The sequence below is a fragment of the Phyllobates terribilis genome, unplaced genomic scaffold, assembly GCF_046119375.1.
Source record: "Phyllobates terribilis strain yellow unplaced genomic scaffold, ASM4611937v1 Scaffold_169__1_contigs__length_4117513, whole genome shotgun sequence".
In the NCBI taxonomy this organism is placed as follows: domain Eukaryota; kingdom Metazoa; phylum Chordata; class Amphibia; order Anura; family Dendrobatidae; genus Phyllobates; species Phyllobates terribilis.
Genome location: NW_027362929.1, coordinates 208,033 through 231,177, shown reverse-complemented (window position 1 = coordinate 231,177; position 23,145 = coordinate 208,033). Strand labels below are relative to the sequence as shown.

Below are 23,145 nucleotides of genomic sequence, written 5' to 3'. Positions count from 1 at the left end.
CGCTTAAAATTTCTTTTTTGGTTTGCTACAATGCCTTTTCTGAAACGTTGTCTCCCTCTGCTGGAACACTGACTTCTTTCATTTAATGCCTGCAGACTATAAAAGAGAAACCAACCCAAAAAGTTTGGTTGATTAGTCTGTGGCATTCTTTTAAACTGTTGCTTATGGCGGTCTCTGTGAGCTTCTCAGTGACATTCAGCCATCCAGGTATCCCGCCTGCAGTAGACGGAATGTGGCAATGGAACGCTGGCTGCGCGTGTCATAATAGGCTCTGAGCCTTTATATACCTGCGCACAGCAGCAGCCACCTTCAGTCTGCTGCTGGACAGCCAGCAGCAGCAGCAGCAGGAGAGGTAATTAATCAGCAACCCTCCTGCTAAGGGTAGACAGCTGCTCGTTCCACCCCCCCCCCGCCTTAATTGGTTCTCCTCCCTTCCAACGGTGTTGAGGCGGGTGGGAACAGCCGGGGGTTGAGGGTACTGTGCTAAAAGAGGTGGAGTTATGCAGATCTAAAACGCGTGGATTGCAGCAGCAGCAAGCCGAAAAGTGCAGGCATGTGAGGGATCTAGAGGTTGACAGCATGTCTTCTTAACGGGAGTCCAGGTGGCCATCTCCACAAATGGACTTTTCAGAATCCTTGGGTGGCACCGTAGTCGGAAACCAATTCTGGTTATCGCTTCTCGGCCTTTTGGCTAAGATCAAGTGTAGTATCTTTTGAAAAGGCAGTTTTGTCCTTGGGCTGCCCTAGTAAATTGATGCATATTACACACTGGTTTGGTGCACTTGTTAGTACGCCAGGTGGCTCATAGAGTTATCTGATGGAAAACATGGCCCTCCAGGATCGAAGTCACTAGGCTGGGTAAGTGTGAGGGCTTTGGAGCAATGTGCCCCAGGAGTAGGCGCCCTGGTGGGAGTCCAAGCTTACTGGGACTGGGAACCCCAGAAAGACTTGGCTTCGTAGCACGCCGCACCTTTGCCAATCATACTTTCTGAGCAACCCCCCCTATTCCTGGCCTCCGGGCTAGGAAAGGGAATTTTTATAAACCCGGTCGGAGGTCCGGTCAGCTTTGGGCTGAGAAACCAACACAGGCTCCAGCTCCACTAGTGTGGCAGCCTAGATGGAAGCTGGGAGCACGAAAACGGCTCTTCTCCGGCTTCGGCTAGGGAGAGCATCGGAGATCCCTGACCCTCGCTGTGGCCTTCTGGCTCGGAGGGATGGGGATGGTTTATTGGGGACCCTCTCCTCCGGGAAGGGTCCACATGAATCCTCGCCTCGTGCGCTGTTTTGGTGTGACTTCGGTCACATTTTTCAGTGCCTTGGATGCAGCTTCAATCAAAAAATCTGTTCTTATCAGTTTAATATCTGATACGTCCCCTATCTGGGGACCATATATTAAATGGATTTTTAGAACAGGGAGATGGAAAAAGAGCTTGCTCTGTCCACTCCACGCATTGACCTGGTATTGCAGTATCTCCAGGACCGGTGCACCCCTTCTTTAATGCAGTTTCTAAAATCAGAAAGAATTGAATTCAATGCTTTTTGTTCATTTTGCTTGTTTGTCGGATTTTGGGATGGACTCTTTGGCTTTGCTTTTCTTCTCCTCATTGGATTTTTCATGTTAAAAGTTGCAGAAGCCAGATGACAAGCTCATTTTGGTTCAACTTCAGCAACTGTGCATTGCATTGCCATGTAATGTAATGTAATGCAATGCTATCTATCTAGCTCTCCCTCTATACTTCCTTTTGGATAAACAGACATATTAGGCAAGCATTTTGGAGCTTTCACCTAAATAACTACAGGTGGTGAGATAAGCTGCACAATATAATTGACCTTTCAGTATATTGTTGCACACACACCATCTATTTAGCAAATGCCCTTGTTATCAACAGCAGCCTTTTAAACTCACCTGAGCTAACAGGTATGTGAGCTGGTTACTCTGCTGCGCTTAAAATTTCTTTTTTGGTTTGCTACAATGCCTTTTCTGAAACGTTGTCTCCCTCTGCTGGAACACTGACTTCTTTCATTTAATGCCTGCAGACTATAAAAGAGAAACCAACCCAAAAAGTTTGGTTGATTAGTCTGTGGCATTCTTTTAAACTGTTGCTTATGGCGGTCTCTGTGAGCTTCTCAGTGACATTCAGCCATCCAGGTATCCCGCCTGCAGTAGACGGAATGTGGCAATGGAACGCTGGCTGCGCGTGTCATAATAGGCTCTGAGCCTTTATATACCTGCGCACAGCAGCAGCCACCTTCAGTCTGCTGCTGGACAGCCAGCAGCAGCAGCAGCAGGAGAGGTAATTAATCAGCAACCCTCCTGCTAAGGGTAGACAGCTGCTCGTTCCACCCCCCCCCCCCGCCTTAATTGGTTCTCCTCCCTTCCAACGGTGTTGAGGCGGGTGGGAACAGCCGGGGGTTGAGGGTACTGTGCTAAAAGAGGTGGAGTTATGCAGATCTAAAACGCGTGGATTGCAGCAGCAGCAAGCCGAAAAGTGCAGGCATGTGAGGGATCTAGAGGTTGACAGCATGTCTTCTTAACGGGAGTCCAGGTGGCCATCTCCACAAATGGACTTTTCAGAATCCTTGGGTGGCACCGTAGTCGGAAACCAATTCTGGTTATCGCTTCTCGGCCTTTTGGCTAAGATCAAGTGTAGTATCTGTTCTTATCAGTTTAATATCTGATACGTCCCCTATCTGGGGACCATATATTAAATGGATTTTTAGAACAGGGAGATGGAAAAAGAGCTTGCTCTGTCCACTCCACGCATTGACCTGGTATTGCAGTATCTCCAGGACCGGTGCACCCCTTCTTTAATGCAGTTTCTAAAATCAGAAAGAATTGAATTCAATGCTTTTTGTTCATTTTGCTTGTTTGTCGGATTTTGGGATGGACTCTTTGGCTTTGCTTTTCTTCTCCTCATTGGATTTTTCATGTTAAAAGTTGCAGAAGCCAGATGACAAGCTCATTTTGGTTCAACTTCAGCAACTGTGCATTGCATTGCCATGTAATGTAATGTAATGCAATGCTATCTATCTAGCTCTCCCTCTATACTTCCTTTTGGATAAACAGACATATTAGGCAAGCATTTTGGAGCTTTCACCTAAATAACTACAGGTGGTGAGATAAGCTGCACAATATAATTGACCTTTCAGTATATTGTTGCACACACACCATCTATTTAGCAAATGCCCTTGTTATCAACAGCAGCCTTTTAAATTCACCTGAGCTAACAGGTATGTGAGCTGGTTACTCTGCTGCGCTTAAAATTTCTTTTTTGGTTTGCTACAATGCCTTTTCTGAAACGTTGTCTCCCTCTGCTGGAACACTGACTTCTTTCATTTAATGCCTGCAGACTATAAAAGAGAAACCAACCCAAAAAGTTTGATTGATTAGTCTGTGGCATTCTTTTAAACTGTTGCTTATGGCGGTCTCTGTGAGCTTCTCAGTGACATTCAGCCATCCAGGTATCCCGCCTGCAGTAGACGGAATGTGGCAATGGAACGCTGGCTGCGCGTGTCATAATAGGCTCTGAGCCTTTATATACCTGCGCACAGCAGCAGCCACCTTCAGTCTGCTGCTGGACAGCCAGCAGCAGCAGCAGCAGGAGAGGTAATTAATCAGCAACCCTCCTGCTAAGGGTAGACAGCTGCTCGTTCCACCCCCCCCCCGCCTTAAATGGTTCTCCTCCCTTCCAACGGTGTTGAGGCGGGTGGGAACAGCCGGGGGTTGAGGGTACTGTGCTAAAAGAGGTGGAGTTATGCAGATCTAAAACGCGTGGATTGCAGCAGCAGCAAGCCGAAAAGTGCAGGCATGTGAGGGATCTAGAGGTTGACAGCATGTCTTCTTAACGGGAGTCCAGGTGGCCATCTCCACAAATGGACTTTTCAGAATCCTTGGGTGGCACCGTAGTCGGAAACCAATTCTGGTTATCGCTTCTCGGCCTTTTGGCTAAGATCAAGTGTAGTATCTGTTCTTATCAGTTTAATATCTGATACGTCCCCTATCTGGGGACCATATATTAAATGGATTTTTAGAACAGGGAGATGGAAAAAGAGCTTGCTCTGTCCACTCCACGCATTGACCTGGTATTGCAGTATCTCCAGGACCGGTGCACCCCTTCTTTAATGCAGTTTCTAAAATCAGAAAGAATTGAATTCAATGCTTTTTGTTCATTTTGCTTGTTTGTCGGATTTTGGGATGGACTCTTTGGCTTTGCTTTTCTTCTCCTCATTGGATTTTTCATGTTAAAAGTTGCAGAAGCCAGATGACAAGCTCATTTTGGTTCAACTTCAGCAACTGTGCATTGCATTGCCATGTAATGTAATGTAATGCAATGCTATCTATCTAGCTCTCCCTCTATACTTCCTTTTGGATAAACAGACATATTAGGCAAGCATTTTGGAGCTTTCACCTAAATAACTACAGGTGGTGAGATAAGCTGCACAATATAATTGACCTTTCAGTATATTGTTGCACACACACCATCTATTTAGCAAATGCCCTTGTTATCAACAGCATCCTTTTAAACTCACCTGAGCTAACAGGTATGTGAGCTGGTTACTCTGCTGCGCTTAAAATTTCTTTTTTGGTTTGCTACAATGCCTTTTCTGAAACGTTGTCTCCCTCTGCTGGAACACTGACTTCTTTCATTTAATGCCTGCAGACTATAAAAGAGAAACCAACCCAAAAAGTTTGGTTGATTAGTCTGTGGCATTCTTTTAAACTGTTGCTTATGGCGGTCTCTGTGAGCTTCTCAGTGACATTCAGCCATCCAGGTATCCCGCCTGCAGTAGACGGAATGTGGCAATGGAACGCTGGCTGCGCGTGTCATAATAGGCTCTGAGCCTTTATATACCTGCGCACAGCAGCAGCCACCTTCAGTCTGCTGCTGGACAGCCAGCAGCAGCAGCAGCAGGAGAGGTAATTAATCAGCAACCCTCCTGCTAAGGGTAGACAGCTGCTCGTTCCACCCCCCCCCCCCCGCCTTAATTGGTTCTCCTCCCTTCCAACGGTGTTGAGGCGGGTGGGAACAGCCGGGGGTTGAGGGTACTGTGCTAAAAGAGGTGGAGTTATGCAGATCTAAAACGCGTGGATTGCAGCAGCAGCAAGCCGAAAAGTGCAGGCATGTGAGGGATCTAGAGGTTGACAGCATGTCTTCTTAATGGGAGTCCAGGTGGCCATCTCCACAAATGGACTTTTCAGAATCCTTGGGTGGCACCGTAGTCGGAAACCAATTCTGGTTATCGCTTCTCGGCCTTTTGGCTAAGATCAAGTGTAGTATCTGTTCTTATCAGTTTAATATCTGATACGTCCCCTATCTGGGGACCATATATTAAATGGATTTTTAGAACAGGGAGATGGAAAAAGAGCTTGCTCTGTCCACTCCACGCATTGACCTGGTATTGCAGTATCTCCAGGACCGGTGCACCCCTTCTTTAATGCAGTTTCTAAAATCAGAAAGAATTGAATTCAATGCTTTTTGTTCATTTTGCTTGTTTGTCGGATTTTGGGATGGACTCTTTGGCTTTGCTTTTCTTCTCCTCATTGGATTTTTCATGTTAAAAGTTGCAGAAGCCAGATGACAAGCTCATTTTGGTTCAACTTCAGCAACTGTGCATTGCATTGCCATGTAATGTAATGTAATGCAATGCTATCTATCTAGCTCTCCCTCTATACTTCCTTTTGGATAAACAGACATATTAGGCAAGCATTTTGGAGCTTTCACCTAAATAACTACAGGTGGTGAGATAAGCTGCACAATATAATTGACCTTTCAGTATATTGTTGCACACACACCATCTATTTAGCAAATGCCCTTGTTATCAACAGCAGCCTTTTAAACTCACCTGAGCTAACAGGTATGTGAGCTGGTTACTCTGCTGCGCTTAAAATTTCTTTTTTGGTTTGCTACAATGCCTTTTCTGAAACGTTGTCTCCCTCTGCTGGAACACTGACTTCTTTCATTTAATGCCTGCAGACTATAAAAGAGAAACCAACCCAAAAAGTTTGGTTGATTAGTCTGTGGCATTCTTTTAAACTGTTGCTTATGGCGGTCTCTGTGAGCTTCTCAGTGACATTCAGCCATCCAGGTATCCCGCCTGCAGTAGACGGAATGTGGCAATGGAACACTGGCTGCGCGTGTCATAATAGGCTCTGAGCCTTTATATACCTGCGCACAGCAGCAGCCACCTTCAGTCTGCTGCTGGACAGCCAGCAGCAGCAGGAGAGGTAATTAATCAGCAACCCTCCTGCTAAGGGTAGACAGCTGCTCGTTCCACCCCCTCCCCCCCCCGCCTTAATTGGTTCTCCTCCCTTCCAACGGTGTTGAGGCGGGTGGGAACAGCCGGGGGTTGAGGGTACTGTGCTAAAAGAGGTGGAGTTATGCAGATCTAAAACGCGTGGATTGCACTAGCAGCAAGCCGAAAAGTGCAGGCATGTGAGGGATCTAGAGGTTGACAGCATGTCTTCTTAACGGGAGTCCAGGTGGCCATCTCCACAAATGGACTTTTCAGAATCCTTGGGTGGCACCGTAGTCGGAAACCAATTCTGGTTATCGCTTCTCGGCCTTTTGGCTAATATCAAGTGTAGTATCTGTTCTTATCAGTTTAATATCTGATACGTCCCCTATCTGGGGACCATATATTAAATGGATTTTTAGAACAGGGAGATGGAAAGAGAGCTTGCTCTGTCCACTCCACGCATTGATCTGGTATTGCAGTATCTCCAGGACCGGTGCACCCCTTCTTTAATGCAGTTTCTAAAATCAGAAAGAATTGAATTCAATGCTTTTTGTTCATTTTGCTTGTTTGTCGGATTTTGGGATGGACTCTTTGGCTTTGCTTTTCTTCTCCTCATTGGATTTTTCATGTTAAAAGTTGCAGAAGCCAGATGACAAGCTCATTTTGGTTCAACTTCAGCAACTGTGCATTGCATTGCCATGTAATGTAATGTAATGCAATGCTATCTATCTAGCTCTCCCTCTATACTTCCTTTTGGATAAACAGACATATTAGGCAAGCATTTTGGAGCTTTCACCTAAATAACTACAGGTGGTGAGATAAGCTGCACAATATAATTGACCTTTCAGTATATTGTTGCACACACACCATCTATTTAGCAAATGCCCTTGTTATCAACAGCAGCCTTTTAAACTCACCTGAGCTAACAGGTATGTGAGCTGGTTACTCTGCTGCGCTTAAAATTTCTTTTTTGGTTTGCTACAATGCCTTTTCTGAAACGTTGTCTCCCTCTGCTGGAACACTGACTTCTTTCATTTAATGCCTGCAGACTATAAAAGAGAAACCAACCCAAAAAGTTTGGTTGATTAGTCTGTGGCATTCTTTTAAACTGTTGCTTATGGCGGTCTCTGTGAGCTTCTCAGTGACATTCAGCCATCCAGGTATCCCGCCTGCAGTAGACGGAATGTGGCAATGGAACGCTGGCTGCGCGTGTCATAATAGGCTCTGAGCCTTTATATACCTGCGCACAGCAGCAGCCACCTTCAGTCTGCTGCTGGACAGCCAGCAGCAGCAGCAGGAGAGGTAATTAATCAGCAACCCTCCTGCTAAGGGTAGACAGCTGCTCGTTCCACCCCCCCCCCGCCTTAATTGGTTCTCCTCCCTTCCAACGGTGTTGAGGCGGGTGGGAACAGCCGGGGGTTGAGGGTACTGTGCTAAAAGAGGTGGAGTTATGCACATCTAAAACGCGTGGATTGCAGCAGCAGCAAGCCGAAAAGTGCAGGCATGTGAGGGATCTAGAGGTTGACAGCATGTCTTCTTAACGGGAGTCCAGGTGGCCATCTCCACAAATGGACTTTTCAGAATCCTTGGGTGGCACCGTAGTCGGAAACCAATTCTGGTTATCGCTTCTCGGCCTTTTGGCTAAGATCAAGTGTAGTATCTGTTCATATCAGTTTAATATCTGATACGTCCCCTATCTGGGGACCATATATTAAATGGATTTTTAGAACAGGGAGATGGAAAAAGAGCTTGCTCTGTCCACTCCACGCATTGACCTGGTATTGCAGTATCTCCAGGACCGGTGCACCCCTTCTTTAATGCAGTTTCTAAAATCAGAAAGAATTGAATTCAATGCTTTTTGTTCATTTTGCTTGTTTGTCGGATTTTGGGATGGACTCTTTGGCTTTGCTTTTCTTCTCCTCATTGGATTTTTCATGTTAAAAGTTGCAGAAGCCAGATGACAAGCTCATTTTGGTTCAACTTCAGCAACTGTGCATTGCATTGCCATGTAATGTAATGTAATGCAATGCTATCTATCTAGCTCTCCCTCTATACTTCCTTTTGGATAAACAGACATATTAGGCAAGCATTTTGGAGCTTTCACCTAAATAACTACAGGTGGTGAGATAAGCTGCACAATATAATTGACCTTTCAGTATATTGTTGCACACACACCATCTATTTAGCAAATGCCCTTGTTATCAACAGCAGCCTTTTAAACTCACCTGAGCTAACAGGTATGTGAGCTGGTTACTCTGCTGCGCTTAAAATTTCTTTTTTGGTTTGCTACAATGCCTTTTCTGAAACGTTGTCTCCCTCTGCTGGAACACTGACTTCTTTCATTTAATGCCTGCAGACTATAAAAGAGAAACCAACCCAAAAAGTTTGGTTGATTAGTCTGTGGCATTCTTTTAAACTGTTGCTTATGGCGGTCTCTGTGAGCTTCTCAGTGACATTCAGCCATCCAGGTATCCCGCCTGCAGTAGACGGAATGTGGCAATGGAACGCTGGCTGCGCGTGTCATAATAGGCTCTGAGCCTTTATATACCTGCGCACAGCAGCAGCCACCTTCAGTCTGCTGCTGGACAGCCAGCAGCAGCAGCAGCAGGAGAGGTAATTAATCAGCAACCCTCCTGCTAAGGGTAGACAGCTGCTCGTTCCACCCCCCCCCCCGCCTTAATTGGTTCTCCTCCCTTCCAACGGTGTTGAGGCGGGTGGGAACAGCCGGGGGTTGAGGGTACTGTGCTAAAAGAGGTGGAGTTATGCAGATCTAAAACGCGTGGATTGCAGCAGCAGCAAGCCGAAAAGTGCAGGCATGTGAGGGATCTAGAGGTTGACAGCATGTCTTCTTAACGGGAGTCCAGGTGGCCATCTCCACAAATGGACTTTTCAGAATCCTTGGGTGGCACCGTAGTCGGAAACCAATTCTGGTTATCGCTTCTCGGCCTTTTGGCTAAGATCAAGTGTAGTATCTGTTCTTATCAGTTTAATATCTGATACGTCCCCTATCTGGGGACCATATATTAAATGGATTTTTAGAACAGGGAGATGGAAAAAGAGCTTGCTCTGTCCACTCCACGCATTGACCTGGTATTGCAGTATCTCCAGGACCGGTGCACCCCTTCTTTAATGCAGTTTCTAAAATCAGAAAGAATTGAATTCAATGCTTTTTGTTCATTTTGCTTGTTTGTCGGATTTTGGGATGGACTCTTTGGCTTTGCTTTTCTTCTCCTCATTGGATTTTTCATGTTAAAAGTTGCAGAAGCCAGATGACAAGCTCATTTTGGTTCAACTTCAGCAACTGTGCATTGCATTGCCATGTAATGTAATGTAATGCAATGCTATCTATCTAGCTCTCCCTCTATACTTCCTTTTGGATAAACAGACATATTAGGCAAGCATTTTGGAGCTTTCACCTAAATAACTACAGGTGGTGAGATAAGCTGCACAATATAATTGACCTTTCAGTATATTGTTGCACACACACCATCTATTTAGCAAATGCCCTTGTTATCAACAGCAGCCTTTTAAACTCACCTGAGCTAACAGGTATGTGAGCTGGTTACTCTGCTGCGCTTAAAATTTCTTTTTTGGTTTGCTACAATGCCTTTTCTGAAACGTTGTCTCCCTCTGCTGGAACACTGACTTCTTTCATTTAATGCCTGCAGACTATAAAAGAGAAACCAACCCAAAAAGTTTGGTTGATTAGTCTGTGGCATTCTTTTAAACTGTTGCTTATGGCGGTCTCTGTGAGCTTCTCAGTGACATTCAGCCATCCAGGTATCCCGCCTGCAGTAGACGGAATGTGGCAATGGAACGCTGGCTGCGCGTGTCATAATAGGCTCTGAGCCTTTATATACCTGCGCACAGCAGCAGCCACCTTCAGTCTGCTGCTGGACAGCCAGCAGCAGCAGCAGCAGGAGAGGTAATTAATCAGCAACCCTCCTGCTAAGGGTAGACAGCTGCTCGTTCCACCCCCCCCCGCCTTAATTGGTTCTCCTCCCTTCCAACGGTGTTGAGGCGGGTGGGAACAGCCGGGGGTTGAGGGTACTGTGCTAAAACAGGTGGAGTTATGCAGATCTAAAACGCGTGGATTGCAGCAGCAGCAAGCCGAAAAGTGCAGGCATGTGAGGGATCTAGAGGTTGACAGCATGTCTTCTTAACGGGAGTCCAGGTGGCCATCTCCACAAATGGACTTTTCAGAATCCTTGGGTGGCACCGTAGTCGGAAACCAATTCTGGTTATCGCTTCTCGGCCTTTTGGCTAAGATCAAGTGTAGTATCTGTTCTTATCAGTTTAATATCTGATACGTCCCCTATCTGGGGACCATATATTAAATGGATTTTTAGAACAGGGAGATGGAAAAAGAGCTTGCTCTGTCCACTCCACGCATTGACCTGGTATTGCAGTATCTCCAGGAACGGTGCACCCCTTCTTTAATGCAGTTTCTAAAATCAGAAAGAATTGAATTCAATGCTTTTTGTTCATTTTGCTTGTTTGTCGGATTTTGGGATGGACTCTTTGGCTTTGCTTTTCTTCTCCTCATTGGATTTTTCATGTTAAAAGTTGCAGAAGCCAGATGACAAGCTCATTTTGGTTCAACTTCAGCAACTGTGCATTGCATTGCCATGTAATGTAATGTAATGCAATGCTATCTATCTAGCTCTCCCTCTATACTTCCTTTTGGATAAACAGACATATTAGGCAAGCATTTTGGAGCTTTCACCTAAATAACTACAGGTGGTGAGATAAGCTGCACAATATAATTGACCTTTCAGTATATTGTTGCACACACACCATCTATTTAGCAAATGCCCTTGTTATCAACAGCAGCCTTTTAAACTCACCTGAGCTAACAGGTATGTGAGCTGGTTACTCTGCTGCGCTTAAAATTTCTTTTTTGGTTTGCTACAATGCCTTTTCTGAAACGTTGTCTCCCTCTGCTGGAACACTGACTTCTTTCATTTAATGCCTGCAGACTATAAAAGAGAAACCAACCCAAAAAGTTTGGTTGATTAGTCTGTGGCATTCTTTTAAACTGTTGCTTATGGCGGTCTCTGTGAGCTTCTCAGTGACATTCAGCCATCCAGGTATCCCGCCTGCAGTAGACGGAATGTGGCAATGGAACGCTGGCTGCGCGTGTCATAATAGGCTCTGAGCCTTTATATACCTGCGCACAGCAGCAGCCACCTTCAGTCTGCTGCTGGACAGCCAGCAGCAGCAGCAGCAGGAGAGGTAATTACTCAGCAACCCTCCTGCTAAGGGTAGACAGCTGCTCGTTCCACCCCCCCCCCCCGCCTTAATTGGTTCTCCTCCCTTCCAACGGTGTTGAGGCGGGTGGGAACAGCCGGGGGTTGAGGGTACTGTGCTAAAAGAGGTGGAGTTATGCAGATCTAAAACGCGTGGATTGCAGCAGCAGCAAGCCGAAAAGTGCAGGCATGTGAGGGATCTAGAGGTTGACAGCATGTCTTCTTAACGGGAGCCCAGGTGGCCATCTCCACAAATGGACTTTTCAGAATCCTTGGGTGGCACCGTAGTCGGAAACCAATTCTGGTTATCGCTTCTCGGCCTTTTGGCTAAGATCAAGTGTAGTATCTGTTCTTATCAGTTTAATATCTGATACGTCCCCTATCTGGGGACCATATATTAAATGGATTTTTAGAACAGGGAGATGGAAAAAGAGCTTGCTCTGTCCACTCCACGCATTGACCTGGTATTGCAGTATCTCCAGGACCGGTGCACCCCTTCTTTAATGCAGTTTCTAAAATCAGAAAGAATTGAATTCAATGCTTTTTGTTCATTTTGCTTGTTTGTCGGATTTTGGGATGGACTCTTTGGCTTTGCTTTTCTTCTCCTCATTGGATTTTTCATGTTAAAAGTTGCAGAAGCCAGATGACAAGCTCATTTTGGTTCAACTTCAGCAACTGTGCATTGCATTGCCATGTAATGTAATGTAATGCAATGCTATCTATCTAGCTCTCCCTCTATACTTCCTTTTGGATAAACAGACATATTAGGCAAGCATTTTGGAGCTTTCACCTAAATAACTACAGGTGGTGAGATAAGCTGCACAATATAATTGACCTTTCAGTATATTGTTGCACACACACCATCTATTTAGCAAATGCCCTTGTTATCAACAGCAGCCTTTTAAACTCACGTGAGCTAACAGGTATGTGAGCTGGTTACTCTGCTGCGCTTAAAATTTCTTTTTTGGTTTGCTACAATGCCTTTTCTGAAACGTTGTCTCCCTCTGCTGGAACACTGACTTCTTTCATTTAATGCCTGCAGACTATAAAAGAGAAACCAACCCAAAAAGTTTGGTTGATTAGTCTGTGGCATTCTTTTAAACTGTTGCTTATGGCGGTCTCTGTGAGCTTCTCAGTGACATTCAGCCATCCAGGTATCCCGCCTGCAGTAGACGGAATGTGGCAATGGAACGCTGGCTGCGCGTGTCATAATAGGCTCTGAGCCTTTATATACCTGCGCACAGCAGCAGCCACCTTCAGTCTGCTGCTGGACAGCCAGCAGCAGCAGCAGGAGAGGTAATTAATCAGCAACCCTCCTGCTAAGGGTAGACAGCTGCTCGTTCCACCCCCCCCCCCGCCTTAATTGGTTCTCCTCCCTTCCAATGGTGTTGAGGCGGGTGGGAACAGCCGGGGGTTGAGGGTACTGTGCTAAAAGAGGTGGAGTTATGCAGATCTAAAACGCGTGGATTGCAGCAGCAGCAAGCCGAAAAGTGCAGGCATGTGAGGGATCTAGAGGTTGACAGCATGTCTTCTTAACGGGAGTCCAGGTGGCCATCTCCACAAATGGACTTTTCAGAATCCTTGGGTGGCACCGTAGTCGGAAACCAATTCTGGTTATCGCTTCTCGGCCTTTTGGCTAAGATCAAGTGTAGTATCTGTTCTTATCAGTTTAATATCTGATACGTCCCCTATCTGGGGACCATATATTAAATGGATTTTTAGAACAGGGAGATGGAAAAAGAGCTTGCTCTGTCCACTCCACGCATTGACCTGGTATTGCAGTATCTCCAGGACCGGTGCACCCCTTCTTTAATGCAGTTTCTAAAATCAGAAAGAATTGAATTCAATGCTTTTTGTTCATTTTGCTTGTTTGTCGGATTTTGGGATGGACTCTTTGGCTTTGCTTTTCTTCTCCTCATTGGATTTTTCATGTTAAAAGTTGCAGAAGCCAGATGACAAGCTCATTTTGGTTCAACTTCAGCAACTGTGCATTGCATTGCCATGTAATGTAATGTAATGCAATGCTATCTATCTAGCTCTCCCTCTATACTTCCTTTTGGATAAACAGACATATTAGGCAAGCATTTTGGAGCTTTCACCTAAATAACTACAGGTGGTGAGATAAGCTGCACAATATAATTGACCTTTCAGTATATTGTTGCACACACACCATCTATTTAGCAAATGCCCTTGTTATCAACAGCAGCCTTTTAAACTCACCTGAGCTAACAGGTATGTGAGCTGGTTACTCTGCTGCGCTTAAAATTTCTTTTTTGGTTTGCTACAATGCCTTTTCTGAAACGTTGTCTCCCTCTGCTGGAACACTGACTTCTTTCATTTAATGCCTGCAGACTATAAAAGAGAAACCAACCCAAAAAGTTTGGTTGATTAGTCTGTGGCATTCTTTTAAACTGTTGCTTATGGCGGTCTCTGTGAGCTTCTCAGTGACATTCAGCCATCCAGGTATCCCGCCTGCAGTAGACGGAATGTGGCAATGGAACGCTGGCTGCGCGTGTCATAATAGGCTCTGAGCCTTTATATACCTGCGCACAGCAGCAGCCACCTTCAGTCTGCTGCTGGACAGCCAGCAGCAGCAGCAGCAGGAGAGGTAATTAATCAGCAACCCTCCTGCTAAGGGTAGACAGCTGCTCGTTCCACCCCCCCCGCCTTAATTGCTTCTCCTCCCTTCCAACGGTGTTGAGGCGGGTGGGAACAGCCGGGGGTTGAGGGTACTGTGCTAAAAGAGGTGGAGTTATGCAGATCTAAAACGCGTGGATTGCAGCAGCAGCAAGCCGAAAAGTGCAGGCATGTGAGGGATCTAGAGGTTGACAGCATGTCTTCTTAACGGGAGTCCAGGTGGCCATCTCCACAAATGGACTTTTCAGAATCCTTGGGTGGCACCGTAGTCGGAAACCAATTCTGGTTATCGCTTCTCGGCCTTTTGGCTAAGATCAAGTGTAGTATCTGTTCTTATCAGTTTAATATCTGATACGTCCCCTATCTGGGGACCATATATTAAATGGATTTTTAGAACAGGGAGATGGAAAAAGAGCTTGCTCTGTCCACTCCACGCATTGACCTGGTATTGCAGTATCTCCAGGACCGGTGCACCCCTTCTTTAATGCAGTTTCTAAAATCAGAAAGAATTGAATTCAATGCTTTTTGTTCATTTTGCTTGTTTGTCAGATTTTGGGATGGACTCTTTGGCTTTGCTTTTCTTCTCCTCATTGGATTTTTCATGTTAAAAGTTGCAGAAGCCAGATGACAAGCTCATTTTGGTTCAACTTCAGCAACTGTGCATTGCATTGCCATGTAATGTAATGTAATGCAATGCTATCTATCTAGCTCTCCCTCTATACTTCCTTTTGGATAAACAGACATATTAGGCAAGCATTTTGGAGCTTTCACCTAAATAACTACAGGTGGTGAGATAAGCTGCACAATATAATTGACCTTTCAGTATATTGTTGCACACACACCATCTATTTAGCAAATGCCCTTGTTATCAACAGCAGCCTTTTAAACTCACCTGAGCTAACAGGTATGTGAGCTGGTTACTCTGCTGCGCTTAAAATTTCTTTTTTGGTTTGCTACAATGCCTTTTCTGAAACGTTGTCTCCCTCTGCTGGAACACTGACTTCTTTCATTTAATGCCTGCAGACTATAAAAGAGAAACCAACCCAAAAAGTTTGGTTGATTAGTCTGTGGCATTCTTTTAAACTGTTGCTTATGGCGGTCTCTGTGAGCTTCTCAGTGACATTCAGCCATCCAGGTATCCCGCCTGCAGTAGACGGAATGTGGCAATGGAACGCTGGCTGCGCGTGTCATAATAGGCTCTGAGCCTTTATATACCTGCGCACAGCAGCAGCCACCTTCAGTCTGCTGCTGGACAGCCAGCAGCAGCAGCAGCAGGAGAGGTAATTAATCAGCAACCCTCCTGCTAAGGGTAGACAGCTGCTCGTTCCACCCCCCCCCCCGCCTTAATTGGTTCTCCTCCCTTCCAACGGTGTTGAGGCGGGTGGGAACAGCCGGGGGTTGAGGGTACTGTGCTAAAAGAGGTGGAGTTATGCAGATCTAAAACGCGTGGATTGCAGCAGCAGCAAGCCGAAAAGTGCAGGCATGTGAGGGATCTAGAGGTTGACAGCATGTCTTCTTAACGGGAGTCCAGGTGGCCATCTCCACAAATGGACTTTTCAGAATCCTTGGGTGGCACCGTAGTCGGAAACCAATTCTGGTTATCGCTTCTCGGCCTTTTGGCTAAGATCAAGTGTAGTATCTGTTCTTATCAGTTTAATATCTGATACGTCCCCTATCTGGGGACCATATATTAAATGGATTTTTAGAACAGGGAGATGGAAAAAGAGCTTGCTCTGTCCACTCCACGCATTGACCTGGTATTGCAGTATCTCCAGGACCGGTGCACCCCTTCTTTAATGCAGTTTCTAAAATCAGAAAGAATTGAATTCAATGCTTTTTGTTCATTTTGCTTGTTTGTCGGATTTTGGGATGGACTCTTTGGCTTTGCTTTTCTTCTCCTCATTGGATTTTTCATGTTAAAAGTTGCAGAAGCCAGATGACAAGCTCATTTTGGTTCAACTTCAGCAACTGTGCATTGCATTGCCATGTAATGTAATGTAATGCAATGCTATCTATCTAGCTCTCCCTCTATACTTCCTTTTGGATAAACAGACATATTAGGCAAGCATTTTGGAGCTTTCACCTAAATAACTACAGGTGGTGAGATAAGCTGCACAATATAATTGACCTTTCAGTATATTGTTGCACACACACCATCTATTTAGCAAATGCCCTTGTTATCAACAGCAGCCTTTTAAACTCACCTGAGCTAACAGGTATGTGAGCTGGTTACTCTGCTGCGCTTAAAATTTCTTTTTTGGTTTGCTACAATGCCTTTTCTGAAACGTTGTCTCCCTCTGCTGGAACACTGACTTCTTTCATTTAATGCCTGCAGACTATAAAAGAGAAACCAACCCAAAAAGTTTGGTTGATTAGTCTGTGGCATTCTTTTAAACTGTTGCTTATGGCGGTCTCTGTGAGCTTCTCAGTGACATTCAGCCATCCAGGTATCCCGCCTGCAGTAGACGGAATGTGGCAATGGAACGCTGGCTGCGCGTGTCATAATAGGCTCTGAGCCTTTATATACCTGCGCACAGCAGCAGCCACCTTCAGTCTGCTGCTGGACAGCCAGCAGCAGCAGCAGCAGGAGAGGTAATTAATCAGCAGCCCTCCTGCTAAGGGTAGACAGCTGCTCGTTCCACCCCCCCCCCGCCTTAATTGGTTCTCCTCCCTTCCAACGGTGTGAGGCGGGTGGGAACAGCCGGGGGTTGAGGGTACTGTGCTAAAAGAGGTGGAGTTATGCAGATCTAAAACGCGTGGATTGCAGCAGCAGCAAGCCGAAAAGTGCAGGCATGTGAGGGATCTAGAGGTTGACAGCATGTCTTCTTAACGGGAGTCCAGGTGGCCATCTCCACAAATGGACTTTTCAGAATCCTTGGGTGGCACCGTAGTCGGAAACCAATTCTGGTTATCGCTTCTCGGCCTTTTGGCTAAGATCAAGTGTAGTATCTGTTCTTATCAGTTTAATATCTGATACGTCCCCTATCTGGGGACCATATATTAAATGGATTTTTAGAACAGGGAGATGGAAAAAGAGCTTGCTCTGTCCACTCCACGCATTGACCTGGTATTGCAGTATCTCCAGGACCGGTGCACCCCTTCTTTAATGCAGTTTCTAAAATCAGAAAGAATTGAATTCAATGCTTTTTGTTCATTTTGCTTGTTTGTCGGATTTTGGGATGGACTCTTTGGCTTTGCTTTTCTTCTCCTCATTGGATTTTTCATGTTAAAAGTTGCAGAAGCCAGATGACAAGCTCATTTTGGTTCAACTTCAGCAACTGTGCATTGCATTGCCATGTAATGTAATGTAATGCAATGCTATCTATCTAGCTCTCCCTCTATACTTCCTTTTGGATAAACAGACATATTAGGCAAGCATTTTGGAGCTTTCACCTAAATAACTACAGGTGGTGAGATAAGCTGCACAATATAATTGACCTTTCAGTATATTGTTGCACACACACCATCTATTTAGCAAATGCCCTTGTTATCAACAGCAGCCTTTTAAACTCACCTGAGCTAACAGGTATGTGAGCTGGTTACTCTGCTGCGCTTAAAATTTCTTTTTTGGTTTGCTACAATGCCTTTTCTGAAACGTTGTCTCCCTCTGCTGGAACACTGACTTCTTTCATTTAATGCCTGCAGACTATAAAAGAGAAACCAACCCAAAAAGTTTGGTTGATTAGTCTGTGGCATTCTTTTAAACTGTTGCTTATGGCGGTCTCTGTGAGCTTCTCAGTGACATTCAGCCATCCAGGTATCCCGCCTGCAGTAGACGGAATGTGGCAATGGAACGCTGGCTGCGCGTGTCATAATACGCTCTGAGCCTTTATATACCTGCGCACAGCAGCAGCCACCTTCAGTCTGCTGCTGGACAGCCAGCAGCAGCAGCAGCAGGAGAGGTAATTAATCAGCAACCCTCCTGCTAAGGGTAGACAGCTGCTCGTTCCACCCCCCCCCCCGCCTTAATTGGTTCTCCTCCCTTCCAACGGTGTTGAGGCAGGTGGGAACAGCCGGGGGTTGAGGGTACTGTGCTAAAAGAGGTGGAGTTATGCAGATCTAAAACGCGTGGATTGCAGCAGCAGCAAGCCGAAAAGTGCAAGCATGTGAGGGATCTAGAGGTTGACAGCATGTCTTCTTAACGGGAGTCCAGGTGGCCATCTCCACAAATGGACTTTTCAGAATCCTTGGGTGGCACCGTAGTCGGAAACCAATTCTGGTTATCGCTTCTCGGCCTTTTGGCTAAGATCAAGTGTAGTATCTGTTCTTATCAGTTTAATATCTGATACGTCCCCTATCTGGGGACCATATATTAAATGGATTTTTAGAACAGGGAGATGGAAAAAGAGCTTGCTCTGTCCACTCCACGCATTGACCTGGTATTGCAGTATCTCCAGGACCGGTGCACCCCTTCTTTAATGCAGTTTCTAAAATCAGAAAGAATTGAATTCAATGCTTTTTGTTCATTTTGCTTGTTTGTCGGATTTTGGGATGGACTCTTTGGCTTTGCTTTTCTTCTCCTCATTGGATTTTTCATGTTAAAAGTTGCAGAAGCCAGATGACAAGCTCATTTTGGTTCAACTTCAGCAACTGTGCATTGCATTGCCATGTAATGTAATGTAATGCAATGCTATCTATCTAGCTCTCCCTCTATACTTCCTTTTGGATAAACAGACATATTAGGCAAGCATTTTGGAGCTTTCACCTAAATAACTACAGGTGGTGAGATAAGCTGCACAATATAATTGACCTTTCAGTATATTGTTGCACACACACCATCTATTTAGCAAATGCCCTTGTTATCAACAGCAGCCTTTTAAACTCACCTGAGCTAACAGGTATGTGAGCTGGTTACTCTGCTGCGCTTAAAATTTCTTTTTTGGTTTGCTACAATGCCTTTTCTGAAACGTTGTCTCCCTCTGCGGGAACACTGACTTCTTTCATTTAATGCCTGCAGACTATAAAAGAGAAACCAACCCAAAAAGTTTGGTTGATTAGTCTGTGGCATTCTTTTAAACTGTTGCTTATGGCGGTCTCTGTGAGCTTCTCAGTGACATTCAGCCATCCAGGTATCCCGCCTGCAGTAGACGGAATGTGGCAATGGAACGCTGGCTGCGCGTGTCATAATAGGCTCTGAGCCTTTATATACCTGCGCACAGCAGCAGCCACCTTCAGTCTGCTGCTGGACAGCCAGCAGCAGCAGCAGCAGGAGAGGTAATTAATCAGCAACCCTCCTGCTAAGGGTAGACAGCTGCTCGTTCCACCCCCCCCCCGCCTTAATTGGTTCTCCTCCCTTCCAACGGTGTTGAGGCGGGTGGGAACAGCCGGGGGTTGAGGGTACTGTGCTAAAAGAGGTGGAGTTATGCAGATCTAAAACGCGTGGATTGCAGCAGCAGCAAGCCGAAAAGTGCAGGCATGTGAGGGATCTAGAGGTTGACAGCATGTCTTCTTAACGGGAGTCCAGGTGGCCATCTCCACAAATGGACTTTTCAGAATCCTTGGGTGGCACCGTAGTCGGAAACCAATTCTGGTTATCGCTTCTCGGCCTTTTGGCTAAGATCAAGTGTAGTATCTGTTCTTATCAGTTTAATATCTGATACGTCCCCTATCTGGGGACCATATATTAAATGGATTTTTAGAACAGGGAGATGGAAAAAGAGCTTGCTCTGTCCACTCCACGCATTGACCTGGTATTGCAGTATCTCCAGGACCGGTGCACCCCTTCTTTAATGCAGTTTCTAAAATCAGAAAGAATTGAATTCAATGCTTTTTGTTCATTTTGCTTGTTTGTCGGATTTTGGGATGGACTCTTTGGCTTTGCTTTTCTTCTCCTCATTGGATTTTTCATGTTAAAAGTTGCAGAAGCCAGATGACAAGCTCATTTTGGTTCAACTTCAGCAACTGTGCATTGCATTGCCATGTAATGTAATGTAATGCAATGCTATCTATCTAGCTCTCCCTCTATACTTCCTTTTGGATAAACAGACATATTAGGCAAGCATTTTGGAGCTTTCACCTAAATAACTACAGGTGGTGAGATAAGCTGCACAATATAATTGACCTTTCAGTATATTGTTGCACACACACCATCTATTTAGCAAATGCCCTTGTTATCAACAGCAGCCTTTTAAACTCACCTGAGCTAACAGGTATGTGAGCTGGTTACTCTGCTGCGCTTAAAATTTCTTTTTTGGTTTGCTACAATGCCTTTTCTGAAACGTTGTCTCCCTCTGCTGGAACACTGACTTCTTTCATTTAATGCCTGCAGACTATAAAAGAGAAACCAACCCAAAAAGTTTGGTTGATTAGTCTGTGGCATTCTTTTAAACTGTTGCTTATGGCGGTCTCTGTGAGCTTCTCAGTGACATTCAGCCATCCAGGTATCCCGCCTGCAGTAGACGGAATGTGGCAATGGAACGCTGGCTGCGCGTGTCATAATAGGCTCTGAGCCTTTATATACCTGCGCACAGCAGCAGCCACCATCAGTCTGCTGCTGGACAGCCAGCAGCAGCAGCAGGAGAGGTAATTAATCAGCAACCCTCCTGCTAAGGGTAGACAGCTGCTCGTTCCACCCCCCCCCCGCCTTAATTGGTTCTCCTCCCTTCCAACGGTGTTGAGGCGGGTGGGAACAGCCGGGGGTTGAGGGTACTGTGCTAAAAGAGGTGGAGTTATGCAGATCTAAAACGCGTGGATTGCAGCAGCAGCAAGCCGAAAAGTGCAGGCATGTGAGGGATCTAGAGGTTGACAGCATGTCTTCTTAACGGGAGTCCAGGTGGCCATCTCCACAAATGGACTTTTCAGAATCCTTGGGTGGCACCGTAGTCGGAAACCAATTCTGGTTATCGCTTCTCGGCCTTTTGGCTAAGATCAAGTGTAGTATCTGTTCTTATCAGTTTAATATCTGATACGTCCCCTATCTGGGGACCATATATTAAATGGATTTTTAGAACAGGGAGATGGAAAAAGAGCTTGCTCTGTCCACTCCACGCATTGACCTGGTATTGCAGTATCTCCAGGACCGGTGCACCCCTTCTTTAATGCAGTTTCTAAAATCAGAAAGAATTGAATTCAATGCTTTTTGTTCATTTTGCTTGTTTGTCGGATTTTGGGATGGACTCTTTGGCTTTGCTTTTCTTCTCCTCATTGGATTTTTCATGTTAAAAGTTGCAGAAGCCAGATGACAAGCTCATTTTGGTTCAACTTCAGCAACTGTGCATTGCATTGCCATGTAATGTAATGTAATGCAATGCTATCTATCTAGCTCTCCCTCTATACTTCCTTTTGGATAAACAGACATATTAGGCAAGCATTTTGGAGCTTTCACCTAAATAACTACAGGTGGTGAGATAAGCTGCACAATATAATTGACCTTTCAGTATATTGTTGCACACACACCATCTATTTAGCAAATGCCCTTGTTATCAACAGCAGCCTTTTAAACTCACCTGAGCTAACAGGTATGTGAGCTGGTTACTCTGCTGCGCTTAAAATTTCTTTTTTGGTTTGCTACAATGCCTTTTCTGAAACGTTGTCTCCCTCTGCTGGAACACTGACTTCTTTCATTTAATGCCTGCAGACTATAAAAGAGAAACCAACCCAAAAAGTTTGGTTGATTAGTCTGTGGCATTCTTTTAAACTGTTGCTTATGGCGGTCTCTGTGAGCTTCTCAGTGACATTCAGCCATCCAGGTATCCCGCCTGCAGTAGACGGAATGTGGCAATGGAACGCTGGCTGCGCGTGTCATAATAGGCTCTGAGCCTTTATATACCTGCGCACAGCAGCAGCCACCTTCAGTCTGCTGCTGGACAGCCAGCAGCAGCAGCAGCAGGAGAGGTAATTAATCAGCAACCCTCCTGCTAAGGGTAGACAGCTGCTCGTTCCACCCCCCCCCCCCGCCTTAATTGGTTCTCCTCCCTTCCAACGGTGTTGAGGCGGGTGGGAACAGCCGGGGGTTGAGGGTACTGTGCTAAAAGAGGTGGAGTTATGCAGATCTAAAACGCGTGGATTGCAGCAGCAGCAAGCCGAAAAGTGCAGGCATGTGAGGGATCTAGAGGTTGACAGCATGTCTTCTTAACGGGAGTCCAGGTGGCCATCTCCACAAATGGACTTTTCAGAATCCTTGGGTGGCACCATAGTCGGAAACCAATTCTGGTTATCGCTTCTCGGCCTTTTGGCTAAGATCAAGTGTAGTATCTGTTCTTATCAGTTTAATATCTGATACGTCCCCTATCTGGGGACCATATATTAAATGGATTTTTAGAACAGGGAGATGGAAAAAGAGCTTGCTCTGTGCACTCCACGCATTGACCTGGTATTGCAGTATCTCCAGGACCGGTGCACCCCTTCTTTAATGCAGTTTCTAAAATCAGAAAGAATTGAATTCAATGCTTTTTGTTCATTTTGCTTGTTTGTCGGATTTTGGGATGGACTCTTTGGCTTTGCTTTTCTTCTCCTCATTGGATTTTTCATGTTAAAAGTTGCAGAAGCCAGATGACAAGCTCATTTTGGTTCAACTTCAGCAACTGTGCATTGCATTGCCATGTAATGTAATGTAATGCAATGCTATCTATCTAGCTCTCCCTCTATACTTCCTTTTGGATAAACAGACATATTAGGCAAGCATTTTGGAGCTTTCACCTAAATAACTACAGGTGGTGAGATAAGCTGCACAATATAATTGACCTTTCAGTATATTGTTGCACACACACCATCTATTTAGCAAATGCCCTTGTTATCAACAGCAGCCTTTTAAACTCACCTGAGCTAACAGGTATGTGAGCTGGTTACTCTGCTGCACTTAAAATTTCTTTTTTGGTTTGCTACAATGCCTTTTCTGAAACGTTGTCTCCCTCTGCTGGAACACTGACTTCTTTCATTTAATGCCTGCAGACTATAAAAGAGAAACCAACCCAAAAAGTTTGGTTGATTAGTCTGTGGCATTCTTTTAAACTGTTGCTTATGGCGGTCTCTGTGAGCTTCTCAGTGACATTCAGCCATCCAGGTATCCCGCCTGCAGTAGACG

General features: G+C 45.3%; 17 non-coding genes and 1 pseudogene across 17 annotated transcripts; all 18 read left to right on the top strand.

Moving 5' to 3' along the window:
- Positions 1-671: 671 nt before the first annotated feature.
- Positions 672-787, top strand: LOC141210754 (U2 spliceosomal RNA; annotated as a pseudogene).
- Positions 788-1,311: 524 nt separating this feature from the next.
- LOC141210514 (U2 spliceosomal RNA) lies at positions 1,312-1,493 on the top strand. The gene has a single exon (XR_012280680.1). It is a non-coding gene; the product is annotated as a U2 spliceosomal RNA (small nuclear RNA).
- A 1,122-nt stretch (positions 1,494-2,615) lies between these two features.
- On the top strand, positions 2,616-2,806 carry LOC141209769 (U2 spliceosomal RNA). The gene has a single exon (XR_012279961.1). It is a non-coding gene; the product is annotated as a U2 spliceosomal RNA (small nuclear RNA).
- A 1,120-nt stretch (positions 2,807-3,926) lies between these two features.
- Positions 3,927-4,117, top strand: LOC141209758 (U2 spliceosomal RNA). The gene has a single exon (XR_012279950.1). It is a non-coding gene; the product is annotated as a U2 spliceosomal RNA (small nuclear RNA).
- Positions 4,118-5,240: 1,123 nt separating this feature from the next.
- Positions 5,241-5,431, top strand: LOC141209747 (U2 spliceosomal RNA). Its single transcript, XR_012279939.1, has one exon. It is a non-coding gene; the product is annotated as a U2 spliceosomal RNA (small nuclear RNA).
- Positions 5,432-6,550: 1,119 nt separating this feature from the next.
- On the top strand, positions 6,551-6,741 carry LOC141210482 (U2 spliceosomal RNA). Its single transcript, XR_012280649.1, has one exon. It is a non-coding gene; the product is annotated as a U2 spliceosomal RNA (small nuclear RNA).
- A 1,117-nt stretch (positions 6,742-7,858) lies between these two features.
- On the top strand, positions 7,859-8,049 carry LOC141210304 (U2 spliceosomal RNA). Its single transcript, XR_012280476.1, has one exon. It is a non-coding gene; the product is annotated as a U2 spliceosomal RNA (small nuclear RNA).
- Positions 8,050-9,170: 1,121 nt separating this feature from the next.
- Positions 9,171-9,361, top strand: LOC141209736 (U2 spliceosomal RNA). Its single transcript, XR_012279928.1, has one exon. It is a non-coding gene; the product is annotated as a U2 spliceosomal RNA (small nuclear RNA).
- Positions 9,362-10,480: 1,119 nt separating this feature from the next.
- Positions 10,481-10,671, top strand: LOC141210361 (U2 spliceosomal RNA). Its single transcript, XR_012280533.1, has one exon. It is a non-coding gene; the product is annotated as a U2 spliceosomal RNA (small nuclear RNA).
- Positions 10,672-11,793: 1,122 nt separating this feature from the next.
- LOC141209725 (U2 spliceosomal RNA) lies at positions 11,794-11,984 on the top strand. The gene has a single exon (XR_012279917.1). It is a non-coding gene; the product is annotated as a U2 spliceosomal RNA (small nuclear RNA).
- A 1,118-nt stretch (positions 11,985-13,102) lies between these two features.
- Positions 13,103-13,293, top strand: LOC141209714 (U2 spliceosomal RNA). The gene has a single exon (XR_012279906.1). It is a non-coding gene; the product is annotated as a U2 spliceosomal RNA (small nuclear RNA).
- A 1,118-nt stretch (positions 13,294-14,411) lies between these two features.
- On the top strand, positions 14,412-14,602 carry LOC141209703 (U2 spliceosomal RNA). The gene has a single exon (XR_012279895.1). It is a non-coding gene; the product is annotated as a U2 spliceosomal RNA (small nuclear RNA).
- Positions 14,603-15,723: 1,121 nt separating this feature from the next.
- Positions 15,724-15,914, top strand: LOC141209692 (U2 spliceosomal RNA). The gene has a single exon (XR_012279884.1). It is a non-coding gene; the product is annotated as a U2 spliceosomal RNA (small nuclear RNA).
- Positions 15,915-17,033: 1,119 nt separating this feature from the next.
- LOC141209681 (U2 spliceosomal RNA) lies at positions 17,034-17,224 on the top strand. The gene has a single exon (XR_012279873.1). It is a non-coding gene; the product is annotated as a U2 spliceosomal RNA (small nuclear RNA).
- Positions 17,225-18,345: 1,121 nt separating this feature from the next.
- Positions 18,346-18,536, top strand: LOC141209668 (U2 spliceosomal RNA). Its single transcript, XR_012279861.1, has one exon. It is a non-coding gene; the product is annotated as a U2 spliceosomal RNA (small nuclear RNA).
- Positions 18,537-19,656: 1,120 nt separating this feature from the next.
- On the top strand, positions 19,657-19,847 carry LOC141209657 (U2 spliceosomal RNA). The gene has a single exon (XR_012279850.1). It is a non-coding gene; the product is annotated as a U2 spliceosomal RNA (small nuclear RNA).
- Positions 19,848-20,964: 1,117 nt separating this feature from the next.
- LOC141209646 (U2 spliceosomal RNA) lies at positions 20,965-21,155 on the top strand. The gene has a single exon (XR_012279839.1). It is a non-coding gene; the product is annotated as a U2 spliceosomal RNA (small nuclear RNA).
- A 1,122-nt stretch (positions 21,156-22,277) lies between these two features.
- Positions 22,278-22,468, top strand: LOC141210194 (U2 spliceosomal RNA). The gene has a single exon (XR_012280370.1). It is a non-coding gene; the product is annotated as a U2 spliceosomal RNA (small nuclear RNA).
- The last annotated feature ends 677 nt before the right edge of the window (positions 22,469-23,145 follow it).